The sequence below is a fragment of the Lissotriton vulgaris genome, chromosome 10 (genome assembly GCF_964263255.1).
Source record: "Lissotriton vulgaris chromosome 10, aLisVul1.2, whole genome shotgun sequence".
Lineage (NCBI taxonomy): Eukaryota > Metazoa > Chordata > Amphibia > Caudata > Salamandridae > Lissotriton > Lissotriton vulgaris.
Genome location: NC_141698.1, coordinates 663,234,019 through 663,251,408, shown reverse-complemented (window position 1 = coordinate 663,251,408; position 17,390 = coordinate 663,234,019). Strand labels below are relative to the sequence as shown.

Below are 17,390 nucleotides of genomic sequence, written 5' to 3'. Positions count from 1 at the left end.
GCCTTTGTCCAAAAGCTGTTGACTGATTTCAGTCACAGCTCCGGAATTGGAGTGTCTGGCCAAATCCCACAAAGCGATAATGGGAGACAGATTATAGTGACCTCTATGAAGTGCAAATCTAGATCTCGCGTCAAAGGAAGGACCAGGGCTTGCTTTAGGAATGGGCACCACCTCAGAGGTTTAAAAAGAAACACCACAGTTCGAATAAATGTTGAATAATTGAGCCTTCTGTAGGATTAGAAAGAGAATAAAGACATTTATTATTTCTACCCTAGGCATGCCTTAAGGCACACACTAAAATTCAGGAGCATATATTTGCAGCGGGTCTCCAAATATAAATACGCTTTGGCCAGTTTACATTAATAAAAAATAATTTCTTTATATACGAGACATTCATAAAAAATATAAGATACCTCACACAAACAGAGGGCTATCTGGGCATCTTACATGAAGCAGACCAACTGAAGGCTATGCAGTACCACCAAAGAGATTCAAATTAAAAGATTATTGCAGGCTAGTGCAATGAAATGACCTATGGAGAACATACTATACAAGGCATCTCTAGATAAAGAGGCAGAGCAGTAAAAAACTGATAAACGGGGCTTTTGATCAAAGATTGCATTTGCGCCATACTATCTGAACTTGGGGAAAATTGGGTGAAATCTGTAGGACAGTTCAGGTTCATTTGTCAGTGTGTGGGTTGGCCATTAGAATGGACCAACATGTGTTTCGAAATCTGAAGTGATGACCCCCTTGAAGTACACTAAACTGTTTAATAGTATTAGTCTCACGGTGGCCATGTGAAACATTGCTAGACTTTAAGGTCGTCACTAGAACTCACTAATATAAACCGAGCAATTAAATGTGGACTGGCGCATGGCAGCAAAAAGAATTTACAAAGAGCAAGTGTGCCCACAGAAACATTTGGGGTCATTGGCGGAACAATGAGGGGTTGGGAGTAAGATTATTGGGATGTGAATAGAGATTAGAGGCATTTATCACCCGATTGCTTTTGACAGCTTCTGTCCTCCAGATCAGGTGGACTGCGCAACTTTTGCTGCGTGGCATATGAGGAAGGATCATCTTCAGTGCAGAAGAGACCGAGATTAGGAAGGGTACTGACCTAATGTAGCATATAGGTACAGACAACAGTTAAATAGGTTTATTCTCCGATCGAAAAAAAAAAAACCAAATATTTAAAAAAACTATCACAGATTATCTTCCCAAAATGGTAAGGAGCTATATTATAGGAAGAGACCTCTCTTTTCTTCTGAACTAGTACCTTATCATAGAGCCCTTTAGCAATGCCAGGTTTTCAACTGTGTTACAGATTTAGGCTGTTTAGCAAGCTACGTACGAGATTTGTGGTGAAGGGTCCTCTGTTGACACTTTTTAAGCAGCTATTGCTCCATTGGTTGAGTCCGTGATTGTGATGTCTACAGCTTTGCCCCTGGTTCCTCCGCCTATCTGGTTTCCAAGTACTTTAGTAACAAGAACATAAGTTACCTTACCTGTAAACTGTGGTTCTCCAGTATTGGTGTCTTTCATGGATTCACATGCTAGAATATTCCCCGTCGTCGAAGTGGGAGTCCCACGGTACATAAAATAGCAGTAATATATGCATATACAAGTAAAATTATTATAATTATAAAAAAAACATATACATATATATAAAATACAGTAAACTCAAAAGTACCATAGAACTGAAAAGGCCCATAGAAAGCCTAAGGGAGAAAACTCAACTTGGTAACATATCAGTGTCATTATGTTTTGGTCTAAATTCCAGCCAATCAGGCTGCAGTTCCCTCTAGAACCTTCTCCTCAGAAGCCCAAGACCTCAGATTTTCGTAGCACAGAGTAACCAAAGTGCCTGAGGAGAAGGGAGCCTCTGAGGGGAGGATGGGAGGGTTGCATGTGAATCTATGAAAGACACCAATACTGGAGAACCACAGTTTACAGGTAAGTAACTTATGTTCTTCTCCAGTATTAGGGGTGTCTTTCATAGATTCACATGCTTGAATAAGAGTAGAAAGCAGTAATCATCATATAAGTCATAAAGGTAACAGTAATTTCAAGCATATAATAGACATCATATTAAAGAGAGAACCTTTATGACAAGAGGCGGGTAGCAACAGAGGCTCACCTTTAATGGAAAAGATTCTGCAGCACCGCTTGTCCTACTGCGCATCTGCGGCATCTGTTGACTGCAGAAAGTAGTGCTTCGTAAAAGTATGGCTGCTCGACCACGTAGCAGCTCTGCAGATGTGTCGCAGAGGTACCACCGCAAAAAGGGCAGTAGAAGCTGACACAGCTCTAGTTGAATGAGCACGTACTGGAGCTGGAAGAGGCTTGCCAGCTCGCTGATGACAAAAGGCAATAGTGGAAGAAATGCACCTAGTAATAGCTTGTTTGGTAACAGGTTGTCCTTTAGAGGCCGGGCCATAGGCCACGAACAGTTGATCAGATTTCCTGAAGGATTCAGTGCGCTGAATATAAAACTGGAGGCAACGTTTTATATCCAGGGAATGTAATGAACGTTCCGCAGGAGTTTGTGGATCCGGAAAGAAAGTCTTTAAAATGACAGGTTCATTGAGATGAAAATCACTGGAAACTTTCGGGATAAATGTAGGATTAGTATGTAGTGTAACAGCCTCCTTTGAGAACTGGAGAAAAGGAGGTTGAATTGTGAATGCCTGAAAGTCACTGACACGCCTAGATGATGTCAAGGCGAGCAATAGGGCAACTTTCCATGTGAGGAACTTTAAGCTTGCTGAATGGATGGGTTCAAAAGGAGGTAGGAGGAGCCGAGACAAGACCAGGTTTAAGCGCCAAGTAGGCGGAGGACGTCGAATGGGTGGAAACATTCGGAAGAGACCTTTGAAAAACTGTTTAATCATTCTAGACGAATATAGTGAGGAAGAGCCATCATGACGGAAGCGGGATAGAGCCGCTAGAAAGACTTTCAGAGTGGAGTGGGAAAGTCCTGACTTCGCAAGGGATAAGAAGAAAGGCAGAATCTGTTCTGGTTTAGCGGTCATCGGATCCAAGGCCTTGGTGTGGCACCAGACACAGAAACGCTTCCACTTCAACTGATAGGTTTTAATGGTGGAAGGAGCACAGGCGTGCGCTAACACCTTTCTACAGTCTGTGTCGATGGTCAAACGCGCAAATTCATGGTGCTCAGGTTCCAGGCATGAAGTCAGAGGTATGCTGGATCCGGATGGCAAATCCGCCCCTGCTGCATCGTGAGGAGGTGAGGCAACAGATGAAGCGGAGTTGGCTCGCTCTGGGAGAACAAGAGAAGGTCCGGGAACCATGGGCACCTCGGCCACTTGGGTGCGATCAAGATGACTTGACAGGGTTGAAGCCTCATCCTGTGCAATAAGCGTGGAATCAGAGGAAGCGGAGGAAAAGCGTAGCTGAATGCGTTCAACCAGCTGATCGAAAATGCATTTCCGCTCGACTCTGTGGGGATGAAAACTTACAAAGCGTTGGCATTTCTTGTTGGTGATAGTCGCAAAAAGATCTATCTGTGGATGGCCCCACTGGCGGGAAATGAACTCCAGAGTTGGTTGATTGAATTCCCACTCGTGGTTGTCTGAGAAAGACCTGCTGAGTGTGTCCGCCAGAACATTGGAAACACCCGGCACATGTATGGCAGTGAGATGAATCTGGTGATGAATTGCCCAATTCCATATCTCCTGTGCTTGTTGGGAAAGCAAAAGGGACCTGGTGCCGCCCTGCTTGTTCAGGTAATGCATGCTGGTGGTGTTGTCTGTTCTCACCAGCAGAGATTGACCTTGAACGATCCGTTGAAAAGACTTCAGGGCCAGGAAGATCGCCAAAAGCTCCAGGCGATTTATATGCCAAGTGCGTTGGACCGCAGTCCATTTTCCTTGTACTGACAGGCCTTCGAGATGTGCTCCCCAGCCCTCCAGGGATGCATTGGTTGTAAGCGTCAGAGTTGGAGTAGTGTCTTGAAAAGACCGACCTTTTGAAATGTTTGGAGGGTGAGCCCACCACTCCAGAGCCTTTTGGATGCGGGGCGTAAGAAGGATCTTGTCGTTGAACGATCCTGAAATCTGCTTCCACTGCTCGTCTAACTCCTCTTGGATGACCCTCATATGTAGTCTGCAGTGGGGAATCAACTGTATGGCAGAAGAAGCCATGCCGAGGAATGATTTCAACATCCGGACTTAAACGTACAGTTTTGACTGGAGGGATCGTACCATCTGGAGCATACGGTCTTGCTGTTCCTGGGAGACAAAAACCATTGCCAGATGAGAATCTAGAGAGGCTCCTAGAAAAGCTCGCCGTTGAGATGGGCGAAAGTGTGACTTCTGGCAATTGATGGAAAGGCCCAAGTCTTGAAACAGGGAGAGATAAGACTGTGTATGCTGGATTGCCAGTTGAAGATTCGGAGCCTTTATGAGACAATCGTCCAGGTATGGATAAAATTGTATGCCTCGTAGGCGTAGAAAGGCAGCTACCGGGGCCATGATCTTGGTAAAGACCCTCGGTGCTGAACAGAGGCCGAATGGTAGGACCTTGAATTGGAAGTGCAGGTGTCCGACTGTGAAGCGTAGATACTTCCTGTGTCTGGGGTGAATTGGCACATGGAAATATGCGTCCTGGAGGTCGATCGTTGAGAAGAATTCCCCTGGATTGAGGTAATTCAGGATTTGAAGCAGAGTTAACATCTGAAAGGTTTTGCAAATGATGAATTTGTTCAGGGCCCGTAAATCCAAAATTGGACGCCATTCTCCCGACTTTTTCTTTACTAAGAAAAAACCGGGAATAGAATCCCTTGCCGCGTTGACCTAGCGGCACTACCTCGATGGCCCCTTTTTGGATCATTAATTTTACCTGGGCCAAAAGTTCTTTGAGGTAGGGGGAGGGTGGCCCCGAAGGTGGACGAGTGGGAGGGAATTTTGTGAACTCCAGGGTACGGCCTTTGGAGATAACGTCCAGGACCCATTGGTCGGAGGTGATTTCGGACCATTTGCAAAAGTAATTTGAGATGCGACCTCCAAGTCGGCAGACGAAAGGAACTGAGACGGTCACTGTTTTTTGTTGTTTGCGCCACCTCTATAAGTTGTTTTCCGTTGGTATGGTCTGGAGGAAGACTGACGATTCTGGTTTTGGTAAGAACCTCTCTGCCGGTTATCGCCGTAGGTATTGTATGAGCGATACTGGCCTGATCCATGAAAAGTAGAGGAGCCACCGCCTCTACCTCGTGCCCCCCGAAAGGGCCGCTTTTTATATTGGAGAGTAGCCAAGGACTTTGCGGTGTCAGTGTCCTTTTTGATCGCCTCAAGAGCATCGCCTACATGCTTGCCAAATAAAGACTCTCCATCGTATGGCAAGTCGAGGACTTTTGCTTGTACTTCTGGACGAAATGTGTAGATTTCAGCCAGCCTTGACGCCTCAAGACTGCAGCCCCAGCTAATTGGCGAAAGACTGTGGATGAAATGTCGAGCGCACATTCGATAATTTCATACGAAATTACCTCTCCCTCTTGGATAATAGCCTGTGCTTCTGCACGGATGGCCTCAGGAATTTGAGGAATCAGTGCGGCAATCTCGGACCACATTTGGCAGTCTTAACGGCCCAGAATTGCCAAGGTATTTGCCGCTCTGACAGTAGTGGCCGCCATTGTAGTAAACTTTTTTCCTATAGAGTCCAACTTGCGGCCTTCCTGATCAGGAGGAGACGTGAGTGGTGTAGCCGGATTAAGAGATCTTTTCTGTGCTGCCTGAGTAATAACCGACTCTGCTTTTGGCTGTGACACTAAACCGGCTGGAGCGGACGCTGGAGCCTTTTATTTTTTTGTCTAATCTGGGAAAGACTGCAGGCACTGAGTTAGGATGTTCCATGAGTTTAAGTCCCTCTGACCAAATAAAGTCAATAATTGGAATTGTGTGGGATTGTCTTTGTGAAATGTCCTTAAAATCATATAGGAAGCATTCACTTTCATGTTGCTGTTTCTCGACAGTGAGATGAAAGCGTTTCGCTGCACGGACCATTAAATTATGGAAGTTTGCAATGTCCACTGGAGGCGATGCAAGAGGTGAGGTGGGCGGAGTGGAAGGTGTTTGAGCCCTGTAATTGTCCCACTCATTCATATCGACATCATCGTCGTCATCAGTGTCGTGAGGAGCAGGATCCTCATTGTCAGTGTCAGGCCGAGTTCTTTCCGGTGACGCGGGTGGAACCGGAGCAGGTGCTTGTAGGGGTTGAGGTTGAGGGTGGGGAGGAGGTTGTGATGCTGGGGAGGCAGGTGTAGATGGAGGGAACCTGCGGTTATAGTCATCAAGCATGTGCTGTAAATTTTTGACTAAAGATAAAGGTATTTGTGGTACAGGTTCTGAAGTTACTGTCTCTGCTTTGTCAACAGGAAATAAATTATTCCCACTTTCGACGTATTCCTCTTCGTCACCCTCATCAATGTACTCCTGTCACTTAATGTGCAAGTCAGATGGACTAGATGCCTGTCCGAACAGTTGTTCCACCTCTGATTCATCGTCGGATTCTTCTCCACCTGATTGAAACAATTTTTCAGGAAGACGTGCTCCACTCCTTATTGGACTTATTTGAATGAGAGGCACAGTCCTCAAGGTAGAAGCAGTAATCACTGTAAAAGTGGTAGCTGAGGCCGGAGGAGTTTGAGATGCCGACGAGCCTGTTGATGTAACAGCAGTAGTCGTATGGCCAACCTGAGGCGCAGAAATTGAAGATTTTTTCGCCATCGGCGAAGATTTCTTGTCCGTCGACGGAGCCGTCGACATAGTAGTCGACGGTATTGAAGGTTTGGTCGATGACGAAGTAACCGTCGACGAGCTAGCCGTAGACGGAGTCGTCGTCGCTTATGCGATGGCCGTCGACGAGGCTGTCGTCGACGTTGATGGACCCGTTGACGAGCTTCTTTTAGATGATTTGGTCTTAGTCGTCGGTATTTGCTTCGACGACGGAACCGTCGACTGTGTTCGCGTCGACGATGGGAGCATCGACGACGCGCACACACGCAGACAGACACAGGCGCACACACACACACGCACGCACAGAGACAGACACGCACGCACAGAGTACTAGTACTCGCTCAAATCATGCTATATGCTGTCTGATGATCATTCTTTCTATGGTAAGCACTCCATTGCATAAGGGACCATTTTACATCTTTGAATAATCACATATTAAATTCTTTATCTCAAATATTGAATTCTTTATCTCCTATTAAATTTTTGTCGAAGAAAACAGTCTTCTACTCCAGAGTAACTTCAGGTGACATCTTGTATCAGCCTAAAGCATTTAATAGAACAACAATGATTATAACTGGGAGCGTCTTGCATCAAAGTAGCAAGAAGCTCCCAAGATAACAAAGGAATACTTTCCTATACACTGCCAACTGTATACACACAATTAATAAACAAATCAGCTTCAGTCCCAAGACAGTATCTTGCAAGACAATCACTACTGTTTAAGTAGCTGTTCATGTGCTAATCAGCATGGCAGAAACATCCTTTTCATATTTGGTTATCAATTTGTACACAATGGGTAGGTCATCCTACTGATCAAATACCAGTAAGGCACACCATGTACCAGGTCATGGGCTTGCTTCACATAAAAGGCCTTTTTGTAAGTCCCCCTTCTCGGTTTCTCAGAGAATCATTGTTCTTGCTACCCATCCACTTCAGTTTAATTTTGCAAGCATGCAAAGCTGTCCTGCACCTTGACTTCACCACATTCACCACTGCTGCACATACCACTGATAAGCTCTAACTCAACCTGCAAAGGCCATACTACACGCAGCCCTGATTTTCCTCCTCTACACTTCGTCTTGATTCTTGAAAAAGCATCACTCTTTCAATAAACAAAATTAATCAACGCATTAATCTCTTCTTGTTCTGTTCTTTCTTGTTACTTCAGTATTGCCAGCATTTGATCTGTTCCCCCAAAAGCCAAGTTTAAGTTCATCCTGGACACCAATCTCACCTTGAAGGATCACATCACGAACTAAACCAAGAAGCGAGACAACATTTTTACTACAGTGCTTCCTAGCTGGAAGATGCACCTTTACTAGATTAAGCTTCGGATGATAAAAGCAGGCACAAAATATCAAGACTGAGTGGTCCACGTCTAACAAATTTCTAGAATGGGAACAGCTTTTCGAAGGCCACTGATGGTGCAATTGCTTTGGTGAATAAACACGAGTAGCTTCTTCACTGTGTGAGGAAACGCCTCCATATGCTACATTAGATTTTAATGATGTCTTGTAAAGCGCTTGAATCACCCCACATGGGGTATCTCCGCGCTGTAGACCGCTGGGGAACCCGTCCTGGCTTTCCCTGTGAGATGGTCCCTACTGGGCATCTCCAAGGTGAAACCAGGCATCCCCGGCGTATGTGGGGGGCCGTTGTGGAGATGAGGCAAGCTATTGCCCAGAGTTGCCGAGTGTGATCCCTGGTTAGAGTAGGCACTGAGGCGAGAATTATCGAGTTTGCTGACCCTGGTCCACGACCCTGCCGCGTCGGGAATTGAACCCTGGTCCCGGGCCGTCCTCTGCTTCCGGGTCTGCCGCCTCTAACCAGTGAGCCACACCACTCCACAAGGAAGTATGAAAGGAGCAGTTTAATTTCAGCATGGTAAAATCTAAAAATGGTTTAAGTATTCCTTAGCTGAGGAAGAATGGTTGAAATCCTGAAGAAATATTTCCTAAAAATGTGAAAGCTTAATGACAACGCAAGTCTCCTTTGAGGAAAGCCCTGTAATCTTGCAGGATGTTTGAAAGAGGCAACTGCCTTAACAAAACGGCAGCTACTCCATGTCACACAAAGCTAGAAATATAAACAGTTATTGCATCAGAGGTAAAGACAGTATTTGGAAAATGAGATGGGTGGCGGCGGTAAGGTTCCAATATGGATGCAATTCAATAGCCCTTATAATGCAGAGTCAACACACCTTTTAATTTGAGAGCTAGGTCTCAATAGGATATTACATCTATTACATTTACAAAACAGAATGGTTACCCAGGGAATCCATGACCCATTATGGTAATTAAGAAGTGCTACATAGTATTTGCATATATTTGAGATACAGGGATTGCCTCTTTTTAAAAAGGCGCTATTTCTACTGAACTAAAAAAGCCTAGGTCACAGTTTTTATTAAAAAATAAAAACACCACAACTCTGTTTGGAGGTTGTTCTCCACTTCAATTACCATCCAAATATGTTGTGTCTTCAAGATCTTTGAGGTTGCAGCAACCTTACAGCTTCAGAAACAGATGTGCTGGCAAGTTACACTCTTGGAAAGAGGCAGACAAGCTTTCATCCACATAGAGGGGTACTGAATTAGCTTTTGTGGACATGCACACAGTTGTCCATATAACACTGCATACTATGGGGGTTCCAGCACATCTGGTGCTACTGGGTCGTTCTGCAGCCTTTAACACCTTTGACCATCCTAAACTGATGGATGGGCTTCAAGAGGAGGCAGTGGCTAAAGGGCCACCCCAGAAATAGCTGAACCCCTTTCTTACACAGAAATCTAAAGTCATTGTAGGTCAGACACTTCCTGGCAATTACAGTATGCTGTGAGAACAGGATTTCAGTTTATCGATACTTATTTTTAACATCTGTATTTAACCGCTGCATCAGCTGCTTTGGGGATCAATTCTCATACTTATGCTGATCCTCAAGTTGTATTCAGTTTCTCTAACGATCCTTATTTGGACAGACAGAAGGATGCAGAAGTATATTAAGCAGTTAAGGGATGGATGAACAAGTGAAAGTTAAGTCTAAAGGCTTCCAACACTGAATTCGTATTATTGGTATGGACTACTGGTTAAGAAAGTGTAGCAATAATTACCACACTTTCTCATTTCAAATAAGGTAGAGAAGTTAAAATGCCTGGATGTGCATGTTGATGAACGTCTCGTTACTGACTGTAAAGCTAATGAAATTATAAGTTAATCAAATTATTATTTGAAATGTATATGTAAAACAAACTAGCTTTTGTCTCAGGAAAATCAAATAACCATAGCAAGGTTATTGGTGCTAAATGTCAAACACCAAAATAAGAAGGTTAACACTACACAATTACCATGCCGAAGGCATGCTGAAGGTTGCTCATATTTCAGAGGTCAGGCGTTAACTACACTGGCTTCAGCTGGGTCAAATTTAGTACATTAACCTGATTCACAAAATTCTATCAAACTATGCGAAACAAGATTTCTATCTGCACTGTTCTACTAATATTAATCTCTACTAGGAAACATTTAGGATTGCTGCCCACAAACTTCTAGAAAAAAAGACAGTAATGCCTTACAGCCACGGTGAGCTCTTTATGGAATTTCCTGCCAGAGAGAATACGTTTTATGCAGCATATCTCGCTAGTCCAGAATGTTTTAAAAGCTTACCTGTTATACTAAAACAACTGGCCTGATCCTTGCCCTCATTTGACATTTTGGAGTTTTTAGCACTCTTTAAACATAAAATTCTATGTGACTATTTTCCAGAGAGACCGATGGTTCTGGCAGGTGAAAGAGCTCCGATGTTCGTAAATCCAGAAGCTGGATGCTAACTTCGCTCATCAATAAGAGACAAATGGTAAAGACTGGCTTATGAGATGCCACTATACCAATATGCTCTGTCCAGATCGTGTAACTGGATGGTTGTTGTACTGGTCTGAAGGAATTCCCAGTTTAAAGGCTGGAAGAGGCAGTAAAAAATGTAAAATATCAGACTGGTTTTATACTGAAATCATAGCTCCTATAAAGTGTGTTTCTTAAAATGTAATCTTTAAAAGCCTGTGTTCGTCTTAGTCTTCTATCTACCCAAACTCCATTCTTCAGCTTGGGTCTACGATTTGAGATTGCAGTCTTTTTTTTTTTTAAATCTTTATTGACATGAAGGCATAAGATGCATATCCATTAGTACAATCAAACTTTAGTCTTTTATTTATATATTTACGTATCTGTAGATCAACATATTCATTACGTATTCTAATTTATGACTAAATCGACCCCAACTATAACGTGTGTATTTGTTCCCGTATGTCCATACAGCAGTCTTCGGAGTACATTGAAAGGTCTTTCGTTGTGCGCTGTACATCGTTTAACCCCCATAACATAAAGTCTAAAAAAGCAAACATGAGTCATCACTCTCAGGTATGCATTCCACATTCATCTCTACCCACCAGCCATCCCCCATGCCCCTTGATTTATCTTTCAGTAAAGTTGCCACAAAACGACACTCCATTTGGTCCAGTGAAGTAGCCACCCCTAACCCAGCCCCTTACTCATCCTCCCCTTCGGAGTCAAGGTCTTCTCCTTCCGGCAAGGGTTCACATATTTCTCCCCTATATACATTCCAAGCCGCCCACACCTTGTTCCATTTGCGGGGGCAAGCCCGAAGCGCATATACCGCCCTTTCCGTAACCATCAGTATGTCCATATTTTTAGCCCATCTATTCGCTGTAGGCAGTTCTGGAGCCCCCCACTTCTGCGCAATATCTCGCTTAGCCACTGTCATGGCCAGTGTAGCCCAAATCAGTCCATATCTATCTAGGTCATTGGGGTCCCAGATGTTCAACAGGCATTTACGAGGCTCGGGTAAAATGGAGATCTTAAGTGTTTGTGAGACCGTACGCATAATTTGCTTCCAGAATTCTTGTATCTGTGGGCAGTCCCATAGTGTATGAAACAGTGTCCCCTCCTCCCCACAACCCCTCAAGCAAAAGGGATGAGGTGCCCTATGTATTTTGTGAAGCAGTGTCCTAGTGTAATAGATGCGGTGTAAAATTTTGAGTTGCACTAGTCTGAACTTTGCCGAAATGCCCACCTCTCTCGGGGAGGCTAGTGCCTCGTTCCATTTAGATTCATCTGCCTCACCTATCTCCCCCACCAATTTTTCTTTAAGTTTCAATGTAGGGTCCTCCAGGTTGTTGATCAGTTTTTTATATGTGAGGGAAGTCGCGCTTTGTTGCATAAAGTCTGTCAGTAGTCTATCCTCTAGTGGTGAGGACTCTGGTATGTCAGTGCCCGCTGGGATCGCCCGGAGTAGTGCGTGTCGAATTTGCACGTACCTAAACGTTTCAGTGGGGCTTAGGCCATACTGCTGCTGGAGCTGTGGAAACGCAATCACCGTGCCCTTGTCCCATAGGTCCCCCACTGTGGAGATTCCTATGCAGTCCCATTGCGTAAATCCTTTACAGGATCTAAGGTTCCCCAGTGACTTTGTGTCCCACAGCGGAGTCAGTTTGGTGATCTTTCCTTTCCAGCCCAGTCGTGTTTGTGCTATGTGCCACAGGGCCGCCATGTGCTGTGTTGGACCCACCAGTTTTTTAAGTTGCGATTTATTATACAATACTGAGAGCATGCAGTCCATCCCCAGCTGTGACCAGTCCGCCTTGTATGCTGGGTCGTCTCTCGGGGTATGGATCCACTGGTTAATTATTTTAAGTTGGGCAGCCCAGTAATACAGCTGAACGTTGGGTAGTGCAATCCCTCCCTCATACCAACTTTTTACCAACTTGTCATAGACTATACGCGCCGGGCCATTATTCCAGAGTAGGTTTGAGACTAACGCTGCAATTTGTTTGAAATATCGCGGTGAGACAAGATACAGGGTGTTTTCCAGCACATATAGGAATCTGGGAAGCGCCATCATTTTATATAGAGCCGCCCTCCCGAGGAGGGTCAGAGGCAAGGTCGCCCAGTGCTTAACGTCTGCACGTAGGCGATCCATAGGTGGCTTCAAGTTGTTGGCAAAGAAGTCCGTATCATTATTCGTGATGACGATGCCCAGGTATTTAAAGGAGGTCGTCGGCAATGCCAGGGGGCAGTCCTCCTGTAACTTCGGTTCCGGGCCCTTCAGTGTGTATATTACCGACTTGGACCAGTTCAGGGTATAGCCTGACGACTTCCCATGTGTGTTGCAGAGATCCAGTAAGGCTGGGATCCCGTTTTCAGGTTCAACCATATAAATGAGCATATCGTCCGCATATAGGGAGATTTTATCCTCCCATCCTTCCTCCCACTTGATCCCCTTGAATAAAGGCGTTGTTCTAATCAGGATTGCCAAGGGTTCTAGCACTAAGGCAAAAAGTAAGGGTGACAAGGGGCATCCCTGCCTAGTCCCCCGTCCCAGCGGGAACGTCAGCGAGATGTGGCCGTTGGCTAACACATGCGCAACCGGTTTCGTGTAGAGTAGTCGTATCCAAGCTATATACTTCGGTCCAAAGCCCATACGTGCAAGCACCGCAAATAGATATTCCCACTCCACTAGATCGAAAGCCATTTTGGCATCAAGGGAAAGAATAACTGCCTTCTCCGAGAGGAGGTGGGCACGAGCCAGGACCCCATGAACCCGCCTGAGAGATTCAGTGCTGTACTTCTGTGGGGCATAAAGTACGATTGGTCAGGGTGGAAAGGTGTGGCATCAGACGGCTGGCCAGAAGTTTAGCCAGCACCCTGGCCTCTACGTTAAGCAGGGATATTGGGCGATATGAGGTACATTCAAGTTGGAGGTTTTCCCGGCTTTGGTATGGCTACAATCGTGGCTGTACGCTGGTCAAGCGGTAGTTCCGCCCTTTCCAGGCTTTCCATATACATGTCTAGTAGAGGTCTACTGAGCTCTGAGGCCATCGATTTATACCACTCCACGGGCAGTCCATTGGGACCCAGCGCTTTGCCTGACTGCAGCGCCTGAATCGCCAACTGAATTTCTTCCTCTGTCAGGTCCACCTCTAGGTCTTGCATAGCATCTTGTGTTATACTGGGGATGGCAATGTCGTCAAGTGAGATCGATGCCGTCTGTGCAGTGACGATGCGTTCTGGGGTATATATCTCCTGAAAATGGTCCGCCAGGGTGCGCACAATTTCTTCTGGATGTGTCTGCAGCTGGCCGTCATGGGAGTGGAGCCTCTGGATACCCCCTTGCACTTCCCCCTCTTATCTAACCACGCCAGCATTTTCCCCGCTTTGTCACCCACATCATAAATTCTATGTGCAGTGTTTGCGATATAGCCTTGGACTTTCGTTTTGAGGTGGGCCTGCAGTGTGTGTGTGCTGTTTCCGGGGTGGGATCCGCCATATGGGCAGTGTTCGCGCCGTTGAGTGCCAGTTCTATCTCTGTGAGGTCTCGCCGGGATTCCCGTTTGTGCACCGTTATTGCTGCTATTGCTTCACCCCGGAGGACCATTTTATATGCTTCCCACAGGACCGAGGGCGAGGCCACCGTTCCAGCGTTTTCATCAAAGTAATGTGTTGTCGCTAATTTAAGTTTTTTCCTGATCTTAGGGACTTTTAAATAGTTCGGGTATATTGGGTAGATTCTAGCGCATTTCTTTTCTTTGGTGGTGAGTGACAGAAAAATTGGTGAATGGTCAGATATGCCTCTAGGCAGGATGTCTATTTTGTCTACGGACCCCAGCCCAACCCCTAGGAACAAAAAGTAGTCTATTCGCGATAGGCTATTGAGTGCGGCGGAATAAAAAGTCGCACGCGGGGTGTAGGTGTCGCCACACTTCTAATGCCCATTGCCTCTAGAAAGTCAGGGAGCGATGCAGTTCCTCTGGGGCGGTCTCTGATGGGAAAGGTATCCAACGTAGGGTCTATTATTGCATTCAGGTCCCCCCCTATGATCGTATCACCCTCAGGGAGATCTAGGAGGAATTTACCTAGGGCAGGCAATGCTATGGAATGAAGTTCTGGGGGGATGTACACGGAGACCACATTGAGTGGCCTCCCCTCCCATTGGCCATGTAGGGCTGCGAAACGACCCTGGTCGTCCGTCTTGCGGTGTTCTACTATAAAGGGCGATGTCTTTTTCATTAGTATCCCTGCCCCCCTGGAGCCTGTTGTGAATTATGCTTGTACTGCCATCGCATAGCCGCGTCTATCAAGCGCTTTACACATTGTCCCTGTAAGGTGTGTCTCTTGGAGTAACACTAGATCTGGGCCCTGGCGTTTAATGGCCTGTAGGACCAAACCCCTCTTTATTTTATCCCCTAAGCCTCTGACGTTCCAAGTAAGCAGGCGCAGGGGAGGCACTTCTATAGTCGTAGGGGTACCCTCAGTGGGTGCAGCGCGAAGTGGTCGGGTCATTGGATCGTTGAGATAGCATCATGTATGACGTGTCGCCAGTCTCAGTGCAGACGTAGCGTTTCGTGTCGGTGCTTAGGAATAGGCTGGTATTCGGTGTGTCTGTATACCCTGTGGCTTGAGTGATGACTACGAACATAAACGTGAACAGTAGAACTTTCCCCCCATGCCTCCTCCCTGCTCCCCTGCTCCACGGACAAACCCCCGCCCGCTTCACCAACTTTGCAGAGTGCTTTGGTCCTTCCCCAACTATCTTACTTGCTCGTGGGGTTGGTGAGTCCCCTATAGGCACCGGCTTCGCCCACCCTACTCAGCTTCACCAGGCCCAAGGTCCATTGCGTCGCACTCAGTCCGTCCCATATGTATTCCACCTTCAGACAGGGGCTGGCTGTCCAGAGTCAATCGGATCCTGCGCCACGTCGGACTCTGCTCCTGCCATGCCGTCTCACCGTGCCGAATGTCCGGTCCGCCTGTCCGTGTGTTTGCCGTTACGATGGTTCGGTCGATCCGTATGTGGACGATGAGGTTGCCCCACTAGCCTCCAGCCATCAAGCCAGTCCTGTGCCACTTCCGGCTTGTCAAAGAACCACGTTTTCCTATCGGCTACAATCCGTAATTTGGCAGGAAACAGCATTGAGTATGGCAATTCTCTTTCTCGCAGCGCCTTTTTCACCTCAGTAAATGATATCCGGCGTCTGGCCACCTCCGCTGTGTAGTCCGGGAAGAAAGCCAGAGTCGAGTTTTGAATCTTAACAGGTGGCGAGACTCTCGCTGCCTGTAGGATTGCATCCCTGTCTCTAAAATTGAAGAGTCTGGCCAACACAGGCTGCGGCGTGGCTCCTGGTTTGGGAGTTCCGCGAGGTACCCTGTGCGCCCTTTCTACTGAGAAGAAGTGAGACAGTCCTTTGGGCTGCAATTTGTTTTTTATGAGATCTTTGACATAGAGGTCCATTGCTCCCTTCCCTTCTGTCTCCGGAAGACCAAGGATGCGTACATTATTTCTTCGGGAACGCCCTTCTTGGTCGTCCAGCTTGTCTTGTAGAAGCCTGGTGACTTTCTCCATACGTTCCACGGCTATTTGCAGCTCCGACGTGTCTTCCACAAGAGATTTTGTGACTACCTCTACCTGGGACACCCTTTCAGTCATTTTTTGGAAGTCCGCTCGTAGCAGCGTAACCTCAGAAGAGATGGAGCCCACTGTAGTTTTCACTTCAGAGAGGGTTCTCATAATGTCCTCCAGTGTCACTTTCTTGGTCCCTTCCGTGTCTTGAGTAGTACCCGTGGAGTTTCGCCCATTGCTTTGAGATTGTCCGTGCTGGCTATAGGCAAACTTAGCTAGTTTGGCCTGCGTTGATCCACTCCTGGTTTCTTTGCCCGCCATGGCCCGGGGTTTGCGGATATTGGTTCTAGTTCCGGTCAGCACCGCGGTCAGTGCTCTGCGACGAACTTTGCACTCTCTGCGTGGGTCAGGGAAGAGCGGTTCGGTGTAGGCCCCGTGACCTTGTGGGCCTGGAAGTGATTCCTTCCCTGGTTATTTTACTTTTCGGTGGCAGGGGCGTCCAGCACGCCTCGGTCGATCCGGTCACCGAAGAGCCACCCGCTGCGCACCTGCCGATGTACCACAGCCCCCTCGCTGGTCTTGCTAATCACCTTTGGTATGTATCCTCCGGGCTGCCTCTGTCCGGTAGGTCGCTGGTCTGGTTGGGGCGACCGTGGGTCTTAGTGCCGCTATTCTGTGCGTCTAGTGCGCCGCGTCGCAAACCGTCTCCAATCGAGCCCTGAGCAGGGACGACTTCGTTATGCCTCTTGCTGGGCTGTCTGGGCTGGTCCAAGTCCGTTCCTATATAGCCAGATGGAACGCCGTGCAGGGTACTGCTAGTTCTGCTGGTGGGTTGCACACTGTTCCAAGTGCACGGGCCCGGCTGGAATCTTACCGGAGTTTCGCCCGCCTGGCGTCTCCCCCGCTGCTCCTCACCCCGGGTCAGGGCTGTTGCCGCCTCCGAGGCCGAGACGATCGCTCCTAACCCCTCCGGAGCTCAACCCAATGTGTTCACGTTTTCTGCAGGACCCCGGGGGCACCTGCACCATCGCCGAAGGCCAGCTTCACGTGGGATCGGCTGCGCCGCTGTTGAGGGCGAAAGGGTCTCCCCTCACCCGTCGCGGCAGTACTCCTTCCAGCGCAGCAGCTCCGATCAGGCCGCACTTTCGCTGGGGTGCTGTATAGTCATGCGAGGTGCCGCCGGAAGCCCGGCCACCCGCATGAGTCTGCAGTCGCCGTCTTTCTTCGGCA

At 47.1% G+C, this 17,390-nt stretch overlaps 1 protein-coding gene across 2 annotated transcripts in view; it reads right to left on the bottom strand.

The window, feature by feature from the left end:
- DNAJB6 (DnaJ heat shock protein family (Hsp40) member B6) overlaps positions 1–17,390 on the bottom strand; it is a 510,499-nt gene that overhangs the window by 457,159 nt on the left and 35,950 nt on the right. The gene's annotated exons all lie outside the window — the stretch shown is intronic.